This window comes from Carassius carassius, chromosome 22, assembly GCF_963082965.1.
Source record: "Carassius carassius chromosome 22, fCarCar2.1, whole genome shotgun sequence".
NCBI classification, from domain to species: Eukaryota; Metazoa; Chordata; class Actinopteri; order Cypriniformes; family Cyprinidae; genus Carassius; species Carassius carassius.
Window position 1 is genome coordinate 9,152,075 of NC_081776.1, and position 18,134 is coordinate 9,170,208.

Here is an 18,134-nt window from a genome sequence, read left to right on the forward strand (position 1 = left end):
ATCAACAAGCGGTCCAGAATGTCCCGGGACGGCACCCAACACCTCTCCTCTGGACCATACCCCTCCCAGTCCACAAGATACTGAAACCCCCTGCCGCGACGCCGCTCATCGAGTAATCTCTTAACCGTATAGGTAGGAGATCCATCCACAAGACGAGGGGGTGGGGGGGTGGGGCGACTGCAAGCAGGATTAAGGGGGGAAGAGAACACAGGCTTGACCCTGGAAACATGAAACACCGGGTGAACCCGACCAAGAGTAGGAGGGAGCTTGAGCCTGATCGCCACCGGACTAACCACCTTGGTGATGCGGAAAGGCCCAATGAATCTGGGTGCCAGCTTACGAGAAGGCGCCCGGAGAGGCAGATCCTTGGTAGAGAGCCAAACCCGTTGACCACACACATAGGTAGGAGGAGAGGACCGGCGACGATCAGCTGCAGCCTTGGTTCTGTCAGAGGTTTGGACCAAAATCCTCCTGACTCTCTCCCAGGTGCGACGGCAGCGCTGGACGAAAGCCAGGGCGGATGGAACCGCTGCGTCGGGTTCCTGTGATGGGAACAGAGGTGGATTATAACCAACAGCACACTCAAAAGGGGACATACCTGACGCGGCCGCAGGAAGGGTGTTATGGGCGTATTCTGCCCAGGGGAGCTGCTGACACCAGGAACTCGGATTGTTGGATGCTAGACAGCGGAGCATTCTTCCTAGATCCTGGTTGGCCCGCTCACACTGCCCATTGGTCTGAGGATGAAAACCAGATGACAGACTAGCAGAGGCCCCAATCTGTGTACAAAATTCCCTCCAGAACCGGGAGACGAACTGGGGACCCCTATCTGAAACAACATCCACCGGTAACCCGTGGAGACGGAAGACGTGATCCACCACCAGTTGGGCGGTCTCCCGGGCGGAGGGTAACTTGGGCAGGGGAATAAAATGAACCGCTTTGGAAAAGCGATCCACCACCGTGAGAACTACAGTGTTTCCCTTCGAAGGAGGAAGCCCAGAGACGAAATCAAGGGCAATGTGTGACCAAGGACGGGAAGGGATAGGGAGAGGATGCAGTAGACCATCAGGAGGGCGATTGACAGGCTTACTTTGGGCACATGTGGGGCAGGCCAACACAAACTGTCTAACATCCGCGGCCATAGTAGGCCACCAAAAACGCTGTCGGATGGCAGACAACGTTCTCCGAATACCTGGATGGCAGACTAACCTGGATGAGTGACCCCACTCAAGGACCTCAGAGCGCAGCGCAGCCGGCACCGGCAACCTGCCCGCCGGACACTCTCCCGGCACCTGCACCCCTCGACCGGCCTCCTCAACTCGCTGCTCGATACCCCACGAAAGGGCCCCGACCACCACCCCCTCAGGAAGGATGGCATCGGCCGCAAACTCCCCTCCCGGAGCACCGAACAGGCGAGAGAGGGCATCAGGCTTGGTGTTCTTTGATCCCGGCCGGTACGAGAGGGTGAAGTTGAATCTGGCAAAGAAGAGCGCCCAGCGGGCCTGACGCGAGCTCAGCCTCTTGGCCGAACGGACGTATTCAAGGTTCTTGTGATCCGTCCAGACCAAGAAGGGCTGCGCTGACCCCTCCAACCAATGACGCCACTCACCCAAGGCCAATCGTACCGCCAGCAGCTCTCTGTTGCCGATGTCATAGTTACGTTCTGCAGGGCTGAGACGATGAGAGAAGAATGCACAAGGATGAACCTTCCCATCATGGAGGGAACGCTGAGATAGAACTGCGCCAACCCCAACGTCCGAAGCATCAACCTCGACAATAAACTGGGCCTCCGGATCTGGAACCATCAGAACAGGTGCAGAGACAAAACGGGACTTTAAAATGTCAAAGGCTACCTGCGCCTCCCGGTTCCACCTGAAGGACACCTTAGTGGAGGTTAAGGCTGTCAGCGGTGCAGCGATCTGACCAAAATTCCGGATGTAACGCCGGTAGAAGTTGGCAAAACCCAGGAAACGCTGCAGAGCCTTCCGGGAGTCAGGGACCGGCCACTGGGCAACAGCTTCAATCTTAGCGGGATCAGGCTTGATCCCCTCCGTAGAAATAATATGGCCAAGGAACGTAACAGACTCAGCATGGAATTCGCACTTCTCCGCCTTGACAAACAACTGGTTCTCTAGTAACCGCTGGAGAACCCGTCTGACATGCTGGGTGTGTAATTGGAGAGAAGAAGAAAAAATCAAAATATCATCCAAATACACAAAGACAAATTGATTAATCATGTCACCCAACACGCTGTTGACGAGTCCCTGGAAAACGGCTGGAGCATTGGTCAGACCAAACGGAAGCACCAAGTACTCGTAGTGTCCCGAAGGGGTGTTAAATGCCGTCTTCCACTCATCCCCCTCCCGAATGCGCACCAAGTGGTAGGCGTTGCGCAGGTCTAACTTGGTGAAGACCCGAGCTCCCTGTAATAATTCAAAAGCAGAAGACATTAAAGGTAGGGGGTACCTGTTCTTGATAGTAATGTCATTCAAACCTCTGTAATCAATACAAGGCCGCAGGGAGCCGTCCTTCTTCTGAACAAAGAAAAACCCTGCACCAGCGGGAGAGGAGGAATGGCGGATGAGCCCAGCCTGAAGTGACTCACGTATGTACTTGTCCATGGCCTCTCTCTCAGGACCTGAAAGGGAATATAAACGACCCTTAGGCGGAGAAGAGCCCGGGAGGAGATCAATGGCACAGTCGTAAGGGCGATGCGGAGGTAGCGAGGTGGCCCGGGCCTCACTGAAGACCGCCCGAAGATCATGGTACTCCGCCGGAACACCAGTCAGGTCAGAGGGATCCTCCTGAGGAACACAAGACACAGAGACAGGACAAAAAGCAGCACCCAAACATGACACGTGACAAGACTGACTCCAGGCTAAAACAGAATTACTAACCCAATCAATGTGGGGATTGTGCTTGTGCAACCATGGGTGTCCCAGAATTAAAGGAGCCTTAGGGGAATCAATAATAAACAGTTCAATCCGCTCATGATGACTGCCAGCAATATGGAGGTCTATCTTAGGAGTGACGTGGGTGATGGTGGTAAGGGGACGGCCAGCTAATGACCATGCTGAAACGGGACTAACTAAAGGAACAAGTGGGATTCTCCAACGTTGAGCAGAGGCAGCGTCAAGGAAGTTCCCCTCAGCCCCTGAGTCCACAAGGGCGAGACCAGTGTGTAAACGACTCTGGAAGGAGAGTTGGAACGGCAGCTGAGTGCGTGCTGCAGGAGAGCTTGAGCTGAGAACCGTGCCCACCAGGACTCTCCTCCTCACTGGTGGGCCCTGGCTTTTAACGGACACTGAAGGGCGAAGTGGCCTCCCTTGCCGCAGTATAGACACGCCCCCGACGACAGACGCTCCTGCTTCTGCCGTGGTGTAAGCCGTAGACGACCCAACTGCATGGGCTCCTCCTCCGAGGGCTGTCGGCCGGCTGAACTGGCAGAGGAGGACTCTAGGTGGCGCCACGGGGCGGGTGTTTGCCGTCGTTGGCGGCGCCGGCTAAGACGACCCTCAATGCGGAGCGCGAGACTAATGAGCCTATCCAATTCCCGCGGGAGCTCTATGGCCGCGAGTTCATCCGAAATGGCGAAATCCAACCCCTCAAGAAAACGAGCGCGCAGCGCGCTCTCATTCCAGCCGCATGCCGCAGCTAAAGTCTGGAACTGGATAGCATAGTCAGTGACGGAGCTCCTCCCCTGAGACAGTCGTGATAACTGGGCCGCCGCCTCGTCACCCTGAGCAGAGCGATCAAACAATTTGGCCATCTCTAGACTGAAATCCGCGAAAGTGGCACAACAGGGAGCCCGCGATCTCCATACGGCGATTCCCCATTCGCGGGCACGGCCCGAGAGGAGTGTAAGGACATAAGCCACCTTGGTCTCTTCATTTGCGTAATGCCGGGGCTGCAGAGAAAACACCAGCGAGCATTGGGAGAGAAACGCTTGACAGGCGTTAGGATCGCCATCGTAGACCGGCGGATTGTTGGCATGGGGTTCGGACTCGTGTGACATACTGGTGTGAGGAACGGGCCCCCGGCTCGTTGCCTCTCGCTGAAGATCGTCCACCCGTGTGAGGAGTTCGGAGACTCGGGCACTGAGAACGTCCACATCCTGCACGGTGGTGTTGAGCTGGGTGGCATGCTGCCCTAACAACACTCCCTGTTGAACGAGAGCCGAGCGATGCGGATCAGATCCCGCTGAATCCATAATCTGGTCAGACTGTTCTGTCAGGAGAAAGCAGGCTGGATTCAGATGCGGGTAAACTCAAGGCTTTATTCGAAACAGGAGAAGAGTCACGGTTCACAGGTTACACTCGCAGTGACAGGATGAGTAGCAGATGAGTCACGTTTCACAGGTTTCACTCGCAGTGACAGGATAAGTAGCAGATGAGTCACGTTTCACTCGCAGTGACAGGATGAGTAGCAGATGAGTCACGTTTCACAGAAGTACGTATAACCGCCGGACCGGAGGGATGAACAGCTGGAAGCTACTAGGAGCTCAAGGCTTGTAAGAACAAGGGCAGAGGAATCAACTAAACACACTGGAGCCTGAGGACAAGACACGACAAGGTGAGTACAAAGAGCTGCTAGATGATCGGAGCTATTGGTATGAATAACAACAGTCTGACAATAGACAGAGAAACACAGGGAATAATAAAGGGGAAAAAATTAGAAGGACATAGAGAACAGGTGGCGAGCAATTAAGGTTAACAACGGGGAAACAAGGGAGGCGGGGAAAACAAACAGGCAGACGTGGTGAGCTGTCAAACCATCCCAACACACACACACCCACACCAAAAAGACAGGTGATTAGCCCCGAGACCCGACAACGACAGCAGCATGTAGCAAGAAGGCGTATGATCATTTAAAAGAATTTTATGATGTTTATGACAAGGTCGGTGAGAATGGGAGACAAAGCATTAAAGCAACAATGGGGAAATGCTGTCCCCTCAATGCTAATGTAAACCCTGGTTGGATAAGGATTCAAAATTGGATATGAAGATGAAATCTGACGCATAGCTTCATTGTTAAAACTGATAAAATAATTGCTGTCTGTGATTCTATATGGGCTGTGGCAATAATTTTGAAAAATAATAGCTCGCAGCAACATATGGAAAAAAAGAACTATGAACTAGTTCATTTTTGGAACTGTGAACTTTAGTTCAAAATTTTGTAGTTTGAACTATGAACTGAACTAGTTCATTTTAAAATTTGTGAATTGAACTTTGAACTAGTTCATGCAGAAGGTGAACTTTCCCAACACTGCTTATTTCACCCAAAAATGTAAACTTTCAGAATTTACTCACCCTCATGTCATTCCAGACCTGTATGACTTTATTTCTTCTGAGGAATGCAAAAGATTTGTATGGATGAATAGTTGTCATCACCAAAAACGGTAAGTGTGAGTGTGCACATCTTTTTCAATGTCAATAAATACCAGGTCAGTAGTATATTTTACAAATATCAGTCATTTTTAATTTTTTGAGTAGCTGCAACACATGACATTTTACAACCTTAACTAACCCTGCCGTGTCAAAAAGTCAAATTATTAAAATAATAGTAAGCAGCGAAGCCGTTTTGTTAAAATACTATTATTTTTCAATACACTGGAAAAAAAAATGGTGTAGGATTTACTTGGAAACACTTTTCACACAGAAATAGAAATACAAAGAAACGACAATTAAACATGACATTTTTTTAAACAGAAAAACTAAAATAGTATTTTCTTTCTGAAATTCAAATAAACTTGACCTTTATGTGGATAACACTGTCACATGCTCAAGTATATCCCTGTATCTTTTACAAAGCATTCCCCTTCCTCAGATGTTCTCCTCAGGGACCCATTCCAACCTTTTCTCACAGAGATCTTGTCGTTGTGTCAGCTCCGGCGGCACTGCTTCAAACAAGTCCCGTGGTCATGAGATCGCAGGCTGATTGTGTCGGTTGGACGTGTGAGCAGATGCACGTGCATCAGGACCCCGTGCTGTCCTACAGGATGCCCGAGTGACGGCGTGGGAATGTGGGCCGTTTGATCCACTCTCATCCTCTCTGCTTTTGTGAGTGCATAAAGAGTCAATGCATTGATCCAGGCCAGATATATAGGGCATAAGGCTTTGTATTGAACTGATGCCTGGTGCACTGGCTTAATGCGGAGGGGAGATAATGATCACACTGTCATTTGAGTGAGAGACTTGCTGCATGTCAACAATGGATGCTTTAGATAACATGACCAAAAGAAAAGTGTGTCAGACCAAATGGTTCGAACATATTTATTCAAACAAACATCATTTGTGTATGTTTTCCTCTCACATTTACCCTTTCTGTAATATTTAGTACATTCCACACAATTAAATATGTAAGGGATAATGTACTGTCGCCTACAGAATGTAAAACCAGAACTCAAATATGGGCTGAAGTATTTTGTCATTTGTGCTTTGAAAGTACTGTGTTTTCACACAACTATTTTATATTTATAGTCAGTAATCTAGGACCACATTGTTCTGTTCATGTCTGTCAGCGTCTACATCAGTTTGAAGGATTTCTTCTTTTAAAACAACTCAATAAGCATTTGAGATCCATCCATATCCCAATAGATAACAATCTCTGCTAAGAGCCATGCTGTTCTAAGGCCTAAGCCAAGAATCAATTATCTCTTTAGTTAAATGTACTTATGGAGCTAATTCATTTTTTCTTCAGTTCGGATGGTCGCTATGGTGGCCAATCAATACAAATACACAGATAAAGACAATCATTCAAGTGAAAGGGAATGCTTCGTTTCACTGTTTGACCGCTTCAGACACTAAAATTAGACATCTTTTTATTACTGGATTGAGGTGATTTGGAAGAAGAAGAAGTAGTGTAAAATGACATGTAACCCTCCCAACTGGAATTGAATCGTCTTCACAAAAAGATCGTAGCGCTTTTCCAACATTTATCCATGTCAGGTCTCAGATAAAAGCATTAAAATGAGTTCTGGCATATGAGTTCTTGTCATGGGGCACTGGTTTTCGCATTGACCTCATAAGACCTCACAGATCAGGATTTGATGTCAATAGTTTTGAGTTGTATTTTTGTTCTCATCCTTCCAAACCTCCTTTAATTTAAGGCAAAGAGCCAAGCCTAACAGTCCCACAGTGCAGCAGATGAGAGAAAGTTATCATCTGGACATAAAATGTAGCCTATAAATCTGGTCTATATGGCTGCTCTTCAATTACCCCAGACGAGCTTGAAATTAACCTCATGTCGACCTGTTAGCACCTGATCCAATCCAGAGGTGGAGACATTTGCAGCGCCAGCGATAATGAGTATCATTGTCTCTGTCTCCCCACATCAAACAGAAACTTCACCTTTAGCTCTTTAATCGTCATGTGCAGCGTTCATGGCGCTAGTTAACGCAAAGCCCCATATCTTCAGAAAGAGTTATTTTCATAGGACCCACATTAACCTGGAGAGACTAAAATATTAAAGACGGTTCCAATGGATATTGGTTCCAGTCTTCTTTTGCTGCTCTGAAAGGCCACATCAAAAGGACGCTGAAGGTACATTGACCGCAGCCGCTCAGAGCGAAATAGTAGTGTAAAGCTGATAGCAGCTCAACAATAGCGCTAGATGAGTGTCTCTTTAGCAGTAAGAGGGCCCAGTCACAGTAAGGACAGATCTCATCAGCTGATACATCTAAAGTGAAAGCGCTTTCTTCATGTGTGGCCCAGATATTCATTTATCTACTCTCTATCTTCTTTCTTGAGTCATTTTGATGGAGAACAAGATGCGGATGCACTTGAGTGACAACCAGTGCATCATTGTGCTGTTATCTTGAACATAAAGCAAGTCAAGTCAACCAGTGTATTTTAATAACTGGTAAGATATTTGACGGGTAACTGCAAGCTTTGCAGTTTTTCAGTGGTGAATTAGGTTTATGAGTGTGTTTGCTTTCTTCTAAACCCTTTTTAAATATTAGTACCCTGTTGAAAAAAAACAGCATGGTTAGGTATGTTTTGGAGCATGGCAGCTGGTTTGAGCTTGTTTAAGCTGGTCCTTAGTTGGTCATGAGCTGGTTTAAGCTTGTCCTGAGCAGGAGCTAGTTGCTTAGGACAAGCTTAGGATCAGCTTAGGACCAACACATGACCTGCTTAAACCAGCTCATAACCAGTTTAAACCAAAGTCAAACCAGCTGCCAACAGGATAGTCATGGGTGTTAGAGCTAAGCTGTGGTCACATTAGTAGATTTTCTGTTAAAATCTGTAAGGGAAAATGTCTATTGTCCATTGTCAATAGCCCTAGTCACACAGAAATCACTGTCAAACCAAACAACTTTCTGCTGGTCAGTGCGGTGAATCCATGTGATCAACTTGAACCTGTTGCGAAAAATATATGTTCCTATTGAAATGACTGGAATTTGTCTGCAACTTTAGCGTTTGTGCTATGGACATCAGTGATACCTAAAATTGTGCAGCAATCAACAAAAGTTGTGCTGTTACTTTTCTATTAGACTTACCATTTTTTGCCCTGGCAGATAATAAAACATCTGAAAAAGAAATGCTTTACTTAATTTGCTCAAGTCCAAATATGCCATCTAGATTACATAGTATGTAAAAATTAGCATGTTGAATGATACATCTGAATTCACAATATTTATAAAATGGTCAAAATACTCAACTCAACTCAGAGCCAATGCATCCAGCCTGTTTCACTGAAGCAGCATATCAGCACAGATATAGACTTGTGTTAGGAGCAGGAATTTATGCTTTAGTATATGGCTGATGTAGAAATCAACATAGCTCTAACAGGACTGAGCGTTAATCAGCTTAATTTTCCCAGTATCATTGCTAGGCCTGACTTACATTTAGATCTGTTCAAAGCTATCATGTGGCTTCAAAATTAATCACGCTACCAAAAATGAAAAATCTGTCATCATTTACTTGCCCCTCAAGTCGTTCCAGACCTGTTCTGTATAGCAAAAAATAAAATAAATAAAGAGTATTTTAAACATTATTGATAACTAAACAGTTGCTGGTAGCCATTGACTTCCATAGTATGGAAAAAAGTACTATGAGAGTCAATGGCTATTGTTGGGTACCAGGTTTGGAACAAGTGGAGAGTGCTTTGTCATCTTTTTAGTTCAAACTAAGAAATGTTGTTCCAACAATATTAATGAAGAACATGTCCTACTTGGCAAAATCACAGTAAGATAAGGAAGAGAGGAAAGATAGATTTTAAAAAATGGAGAAGTAAAGACTGCAGTGCTTTCTGGCCATCTTTCATTGGCAGTGATGGATGGACGTGTCTCCTGCTGAGGACTGATGGTCAAAGAGTGGAACTGAGAGACATTTATTATTCCCTGATTCTGTTACAAGTCTCCATCCCAGCTGTTCCTTCTGTCCTCCAGCCTAAATGACAAGATCTCATACAATCAATTATAGTTAGATACAAAATCTGATCTGTGGGCTGATGGAGGTAATAAACATGTTTGTTTACAGGCCAACTCCACAAGAGGGCAGACTGTTGAAGATGTCTACATGTGGCAGATTTCACAGGTCTGTATGTGAGTGTGTGTAAAGCGCTTATAATGTGCCCCACACAGAGCATTTGCTGAGGTTGGCAGTTTGTCAGTGCCATTGCTTAAGGCTCTGTAGCGCCGAGCGCAGAACCATTAAAAATAACGAGCTTTCCCTCACCATGGCAACCACATAACTCCTCATCATAGCAGTGCACACAATAGTTTTTACAAGAGCTTTTAATTTCAAACCCATCCAGTGAAAATTCCCATTGGAAAGCACCTTGGCATTTTCATTGGCAAAACATTATGTTACAATTGTAGATGATACATGAAAAGAGCATCAAGAGACTATGGTTATGAAATGAAGGAGAAAAAACAGCACGGGATAGAATCATGTGAGCTCAATTGATTGTGTGTTTATTTCAGTTGGCCGAGTCCCTCTCTGAAATGTTAAAACACTGGAAACATTGCCTCCAACAATTGCTCTCGATCTCTGTTGCCTGTCAGTTGTTGATAATTTAGCTAGTGGTTTCCACAGATCAATATGCTTGCCGTGTGGAGTTACACACAACAGATTTGTGTTCCATGTTGCTGCCATCATAGAGAAAATTTAGGACAACTGGGATGTAGGAGTGAATCTCATATTTCACCCCAAAATCAAAAGGAAGAATTTCTAAATTATATTTTGCGCAAGTAATGGGTGTATATATATATATATATATATATATTTACAAATATTTTTACAATTATTTTTTTCTTTTGCTCACCAAGGCTGAATTTATTTGATTAGAAATATAATAAAAACTGAAATATTGTCATATTTTTTTTCTATTGTAATATATTTTACAATGCAATTTATTTCTGTGATGCAAAGCTAAATTTTCAGCAACCATAACTATGGTCAGAGAGCTGCTTACACAGGCAGCACTTTTTTTCTGGATTCTCTGAAGAATAAAACATTCAAAAGGACATTTTTTTATTAAACAAGTTTTTTTTTTACTTTTTAATATTTCTTTAAAAATCACTTCATTTATAAAGTGTCATTGTGTCCATACAGGATGAGGTTTTGTTTTTCTTCTGAATTTCAGTAATGAGATTTACAGAAGAAAATGTGCTAATTTAACTCAAGATTACATTAAGTGAAAGGGTTTGTTCTATCTATGCAAAATATAATTTTATATAATATAACTTCTTTTGATTTTGGGGCGAGATATGACCCAGACATTTCTTTGTGAGATTCATCAGTGAAATTCATCACAAAATAATCCAGTAATGCTTTGATGTTTTGTTCACTTTAGTGCTTGTTTTCAGCCAAGCTTCACAAATCTCATAAAACTAAAGAAGAGGAGAGGACGCTGGGGTCTCAATGTCAACAACCGAATTCTTGTGAAAGCAAGACAGAGAGCATTGTTTTTCAATTCCAAACAATTTAACATTCAGACCCAAATGGAGACTGCGCTTGCTCATCGGTTGCTTACCGCAGCTGACATTGCAGTATAAACAACATACCCCTTCCGGACAGATTTAAACAGTGACCACCATAGCTGAGGTACACAAAACACACTGCTCTCTGAGGCCAGAACAGCGTGAAACATTTTCAGGATGTGGTAGCAGCTAGAATGCCAGAATTAAATTATTTAAGGTGACTGGAAAAGGAACATTACGACCCAGTCCCTTATTCAATCCTGTTATTCTGGCCTTTCGAGATTTGATACTGTAATTTAAAGGTCTACTTTGATTATTAGTGTTTTGAGGCCATGACTAAGATACAAGATGAGATACATAAAGGATCTAAACAAAGTCAGTTTAAGAAAAAGAGACAGGGTGAGCACTTGGTTTAGAGGCCATGAGGCTGTTTATGTTTCTTATGAATAAGAGTCTGTGTTTTTATATTCCTCTACAAGTCCAAGCCCGACGGACCACAGATATTGAGTACTGGCAGGTCTAGCATCTGCAAAGCTGGTCTTCAAGCACTGACGAAACCAATTTTTAATGTTTTGGTACAATATTATGTTTTAACCCAATTGCAATTGCAGTTTACAATCTCTCACAGCCCCTTTAATACAAACAGTGCTGAATTTGGATTCATTTAGCAAAGCTTTTCTGCACAGTTACTGTCATCTGGTGGTCAAAATTAAGAAGCGCACCTACTATCAACCAAAAAAATAAATGCAGTTTAGGACTTGAGTAGAGTAGTTGTGCACTTAAACACACAGGAATTACCCTAAAAATACAAAAAAAAATTCTCACCTTATCAAAAGTTTTTCCATGTAGACTAGTGAATGCATACTTTAGTACAGTGCATGTGACATAAAATTCGTCATCAGGAGAGTATGCAAGTACTAGCCTACTTCCCGATTTTTTACACACATTTAATGGAACCGATAGAGACTTGAGTAAGCAAATATCAGTGTAGGCTTTACACAATTTTGAACGCAGTCTGGTAGAAACTGTTCAGTATGCCATCCGCTCCACTGATAACAGTCGCCACAACATATTCAGATAGATACTCAACAGCTGTAAAAGAACAGTTCCTGCACATTACAGCTAACACATTGTGTCATATTCCAGCCCATCTGCAGAAACTGCCTTGACCTACTGTGATAAATTGCAGGAAATAAGGAATGTTACACATCTGTAAATTCACTAGCTTTGCATAATCTTATAATCTTAGGAGGTGATTCATATAAAGCATATGAAGTTGAATGATAGCCTAAACAATAGTGCGTTTTCTCTGCTTACAGTATGTTGTAATGTGACTGTAGGTCTGCTAGGTTCTTGGTGTTGTTTGAAGCTCTGATGTTCTCCTGCTGCTTCACAGCACATTTTAAAGGTTAATGTTCCTGTAATATGATCTGGGAGGGTCTCACGTGTAGTTACTCAAGTAAATGAGAAGGGAAACATATTTACATTTTTGTCATCTACGTAAAAGTGAATGAAGACAGAAACAAAGTATATCACTATTTCTACCCCAAAAATAAATGGTTGCATTATTATTTATGTAAATTCGGCAGCAGCCAATGGCCTGATTGAAAATTGCGTTTATGACCTTTAGCGCATTCTGTATGCAAGGGAGCTGCTGCTTTTGCTGGGCTACTGAACTGAAGACATTAGAGGCCACTGTTTTCCTCGATAAACGTATTACTTATTTTGTGGAGATATAAACATATAATAATATATACATAGTGCCATTATGCAAGTTATGAACTACAGTTAAGCTGCTTAAATGAATGAGTTTTCATTAAATGAATAAACAAACAAAGAAATAAAAATATTCTGCAATGTTATTAAAATATGATATAAAATTAAATTGTTAATTTTCAATAATTTTGTATTATTTATTATTTTAGATTATAAAATAAATTATAATTCAAATTTTACCATTGTTTTTTACGATATATATACAATATATATATATATATATATATATATATATATATATATATATATATATATATATATATATATATTATTTTTTTTATAATCAACTAGTTAAAAAAATTCATAATAAATTCCCACCAGCATTTCTTTTAAACTATACATACTGCCCTGACATTATTTAATATTTTTATACACTCTTAATGAAAAAAAAAAAACAATAATTATTTGTATTTTTTAATAGTCTTCCCCCAAAATTTTTCTTTTCAAAATGTGTGCATTTGCCTTTTCCCCATATTGACATTAATTTTAATATCTGATTATGTTTGCTATTATTATTTATTTTATTTATTATTTAATCTTTTTTTTTAAGTATGCATTTGTGTTTTCTTTAAATAATACAAGAGAATATATGTTAGTGTAACATACTGGTACATCAGTGGTTAGAGCTTAAGGTGTAGGAGCTAAAACTGATGCAGAAAATCAGGGTTCTAAGTTTTTCCCCTTCTCCTGCTTTTTAACAAATTAATGCAGTTACAATTATAGTCCACAAGAGATTAACACACACATTAACACATGATCTGGTGATACTGGTCTCATGCATCTGCCTGTTATCCATCCATTCTCTTCTTCGTCTATGTATGAGGGGATGCTCTCTAAACCCATCGGAGAATCATTTCCACCAGCCCATTTTACTTTGGTTTAATTTGTATTAAATGTTTGATTTTGAATGGTGTGAAGAAGCCAGAGTCTCACTCCTCTATCTACAGCCTCATGATCATCCAGAGCTCCAGAGAGACTCACATCCTCCTCCTCATGAGTGACACTGAGGAAGATCCAGTCCAGCTTTAACTCCTGCTCGATTCTGCAAACACAACAACACAAAGTCATTGTCTTAATTGTGAACAAACATCATACATAAGATCAAATAAACATTTACTTCAGCTATAGACAATATATATATATATATATATATATTTGTTTATTTATATATATTATATATTTATTTATTTATTTATTTATTTTTATGTGTTTAGATTATGAGTTGAGTTTACATTAAATTCAACAACACAATATTTTACCCTGACTTAACACATTAATTGAAAGCTTATCTGGATCATTTAACAAACTACTAGACTACTAGAACTACTAGAAGTTGCTCTGCTGGTCAAATACCTGACAAAATATAGATTTGTTGTAAAATATTCTACATTTAAATGTTGGTCCTCTCACCTATGATTTGCCATCTTAGGTTTGTAGTTTGTTAATAATGCAGATCAATTCATTGACCAAAAGAAGAAACAGATGATCAGCTTTTTGTCACCTGCCTTGTAAACATTGAACCACATAAAAAAAGGGCTTTTGCTTTTTCTACAGTAGGGGAATCTTAAAGCGCATTTTTTTTATAACATGGACAATGACCCAATCTCTGAAGCAACTCTTGAGTCCGTTGGTAATAAAATATAGCTTATAAGGTAAGAACAGGAGTGCTGTTTTTCATCCGCTCCAGCAGGCCGCGTCATCGGGCTTTAGTTTAGTAGTACAGCTTCGGATGCTTGACAACAACTCTTGATAACAGTCGGAACAACACGTGCAGACAAGTATAACTTATACATATGGAAGCTCAGTTACAAACTTACATAACCACTTAACAGCACACATTTCAGCCCATAAACAAACCAAACTGACAAACGCTGTGATAAAGCGCAGGAATAGAAGTTGTCACGCGACTCGCCTGTAAGTCTCCTTCTGTCCAAGTGTATTATTTATTTACCTTACAAAATCACCACCACACGTCTAGCAGCACTTCATTATAGTTTAATAATTGAAATGTTTGTTCATGTGTAGGTCCGATTCAGAGCTTATGTCAGGTAATTCAGTCTTTGTTTACTTGCTGAACTCTCCGTCAGACCTTCAGAAGAACAAATGAATTAGTAGATTTACATTTCTAATCAGTGAATGAATCGTCATCTGATATTCAGATTATAGAGCGGAATTATAAGTACTCGTAGTTTAGTCTCTTTTGTTGTTGTAATTTACTGTAGACTGATGTGGACTGGATTAATGTTAATAGAGTGATATTCCTGCTGCTCCATGATTTAACATTAGAGCAGCACTGCTTTGCTTCTAATCCAAACCATCATATATTCAGTCCTTGTGTAGAAAAAAACCTGACTGCAATACTTTTTATTGATTATGAAGGAAAGTCTATTTTTTTTATTTCAGCTGAACCAAAATATTATTACTGATACATCATTTCTTAAATAATGTAGACTTCAAACTGACTGTAATATGCTGTATGGAGTGATGTCAGTTTATTCATGTCTTTGCCCTACAGAATTAAGAACAGTTACACTCAGCCAACAGAAGCACGTGGACAGACATACACTCTAATGATGGACATCTGCTTATGGACAGGTAATGTTTATAACATGCCAGTTTGTGCTGTTTTGCTTGTACTGTAAATGTGTAGGTTACTATCACTTTCTTTCACTTTCAAATTCCGATTTATTGGCTGCTGTAAATAATAAGTGCAGTAAATGATCAAACTATTTGTGCTACAAACCAATGTTTTTATAATTACAGTCATTTAGATTTCACCAGAACCATTCTGTTCAGACATATTCACCTCATTTTGGAATGGGGAGTAAGCTATTTTCTGTGAATGTGAAGTTAATTACGCGCTATAGGTAAATAAATAACTATAAGAATAAAGTGCAGTAAATTTTAAAAGTATTTGCACTACAATTCAGTGTGTTTATAATTATGACAAAACATTCAGGGCGATGAATTTCGATTAAGTCTTTAACCTAAAATTATGCTGTTTAAAATGTGTTTGTTATTGGACAGTGAGCAAAGTATTAAGATACTAACATCTTCTATGAAGGTTTATCACAGACTTTGTTTACATGCTGTTTCATGCTGAACCTGTCAGACCTTCAGAATAACAAATTAATCAGTTGTTGCGTTACTTTTATAATCTTTAAATTAATGTTATATATTATAAAGTTGAATAATAAGAAATCATGCTCTTTGTCTCTTTTGAAAGTGTGACTGTATATGACATTTATATAATTAAAAGTCTTTAAACTGGGGAGAAAGGCAGATTCAACTAAAAGATTATAAAAGGTATAGGATTGGCTTGCGTATAATAGACTGCAATATTTTTACACTGTTAAGGAATTAAGTCACTTTTTGTACTTAATTTATATTTATTTACTATTATTTTTAGATTTTTATATATGCAATATTAAACATTAGTTTGAATGAAACTGATAGATACAGCATTCTGCAGTGTTGTATAAATATGCAACATTAATATTTTTTTTTTTTTGTATTACCTGTTTTAAGTCTTGATGTGCAATATGTCTGATGATGTCTGTATTTCTGTCTTGTCTCCCCAGAATAAGAGGTGTCTTGTTGGTTGTAAACTCGTCCAGCTGAAGCAGAGCTCTGGGACATGTGGACAGACATCGCCTGTAATGATGGACATCTGCTCATGGCCAGGTAATGTATCTTATATGTGTGTTCTAATGCACTAAACATGTAGGTTACCATCATTTACTTTTTGAAGGGCCTCCCCTTTGAAAAGCAAACGATGGTAACCTAAGTAGGTGGGGAAGGGATGGGGCATGACAATTTTAAGTAGCTTTATTTTTTTTTTTCCTCAGTCTGTCCAAAAGCATAACCACTGCAGGTCACAGTGCCGGAAGCTCCAGGGGGAGACCGTACTGGTATCCCCCTTCTTTGGGCACGCCTTCACACACACACTCCACCATTCACTCATATCACAGAGACCTGGCTGGGATTGAACCAGCAACCTCTGAACCCATGAGGCAGTACTCTTACCTGTGAGCCACAGGTCTCTTGTTGGAATAAAGGAAGGAATTTATATTTGACTGTTTAACTGTGATTTCCCAATAAAGAAGTTAAAGTAAGCTGGGTACATGATTTTTAGAGGTGGGACTTGAACCCATGTCTCCATCACAAGCTCATCCTCAGAGAAAATGTGTCTATCCACTTACCCATCACGGATTCCCCTTAGTTTTTTTGGCATGAGTAAGCAGTATAGGGATTTGAACTCAGAGCTCCCAGATTAAAAAACAATGCTTTATCTCCAGAGCCACTGAGTCTGTGGAGTGAAGGTTTGTCTCAAGCTCATCCTAAGAGAATGTGTGTTTATTGACTTACCCACCATGTATTCCTCGTTGTGTTCTGGCATTTGAGTGAGTTTTTTGTTTGAGATCAATGTCAAGTAAGCAGTAGTGGGGTTTAAGTCCACATATCCCAGATTAAACAGTGCTTTATCAACTGAGCCACTGAAGCTATAAACTGATTTTTGGGGTTTTCATGGGGTTCACAGCTCAAATACAGTGTTTAACCACTGAGGATTTCACAGAAGACTTGTCCATTTGGAGAACGTCATTCAATTTAATAACAATTTTAAAGTAACCAATTGTTGGATTTGAACTCCGGTCTCCCAGACGAAAATGTATCTCCTAACCCACTGAGTCTTGTGAGATAAAAGATCTTTTGGGCAGATTTTTTTGAGTGTTGTGTATGATATGAAGAAAAGCATTGAGCTTTAGAACTGATGTCTCAGTCGCAGCATTATCTCAAATGACTGTTTTTTAACCACTATAGCATTCACAACAGCAACATCCATTCAGAGAGCTTCATTTGATTTAATGAAAACAGTTTAAAATAAACCCTTGTGGGATCTCCCAGACAGAAATATAAAACATCTTCTTCTGAGCCATTGAATCTGGGAGTTTGATAAGTATTTTGGACAAGGTTTTAGTGAGAGCTTTGTTTAAAATAATGAAAAGCCTTAACAAGTGTGGGATTTGAACCCAAGTCCTAATTATAACCGTATCTAAATAGCATATCTAACCACTAAATCACTGTGCTCTCAACATGCAACAGGGGCATTTCGAATACCTTGTCAAATTTAACATAAGCAATAGTGGGGGTTGAACTCAGAACACCAAGATTTGAAAAAAAGCTTTATAAACGTATTAAAGTTAAAGTTATCCTCTGAGTTTGCAATTACTTGTTTTGGGGTGTTTTTCATGAGATTTCACAGGTCATTATGCTGAAATTACCTGATCATTCAGAAATGAGTCATGAGTGACATTCTCCCAAATGAGATCAAATATTCCGATCTGTTTTTAACAAGCCATACAGTATGTCAAATGTCAGTTATGTGTTTAAATGCATGAAGCTGAAATATTCCATTACTGAAACACAACCAAGC

General features: G+C 41.0%; 1 long non-coding RNA gene across 1 annotated transcript; it reads left to right on the top strand.

The window, feature by feature from the left end:
• Positions 1 to 14,312: 14,312 nt before the first annotated feature.
• Positions 14,313 to 17,192, top strand: LOC132098365 (uncharacterized). The gene is made up of 4 exons (XR_009422888.1): positions 14,313 to 14,614; positions 15,216 to 15,295; positions 16,282 to 16,384; positions 16,549 to 17,192. It is a non-coding gene; the product is annotated as an uncharacterized LOC132098365 (long non-coding RNA).
• Positions 17,193 to 18,134: the final 942 nt, after the last annotated feature.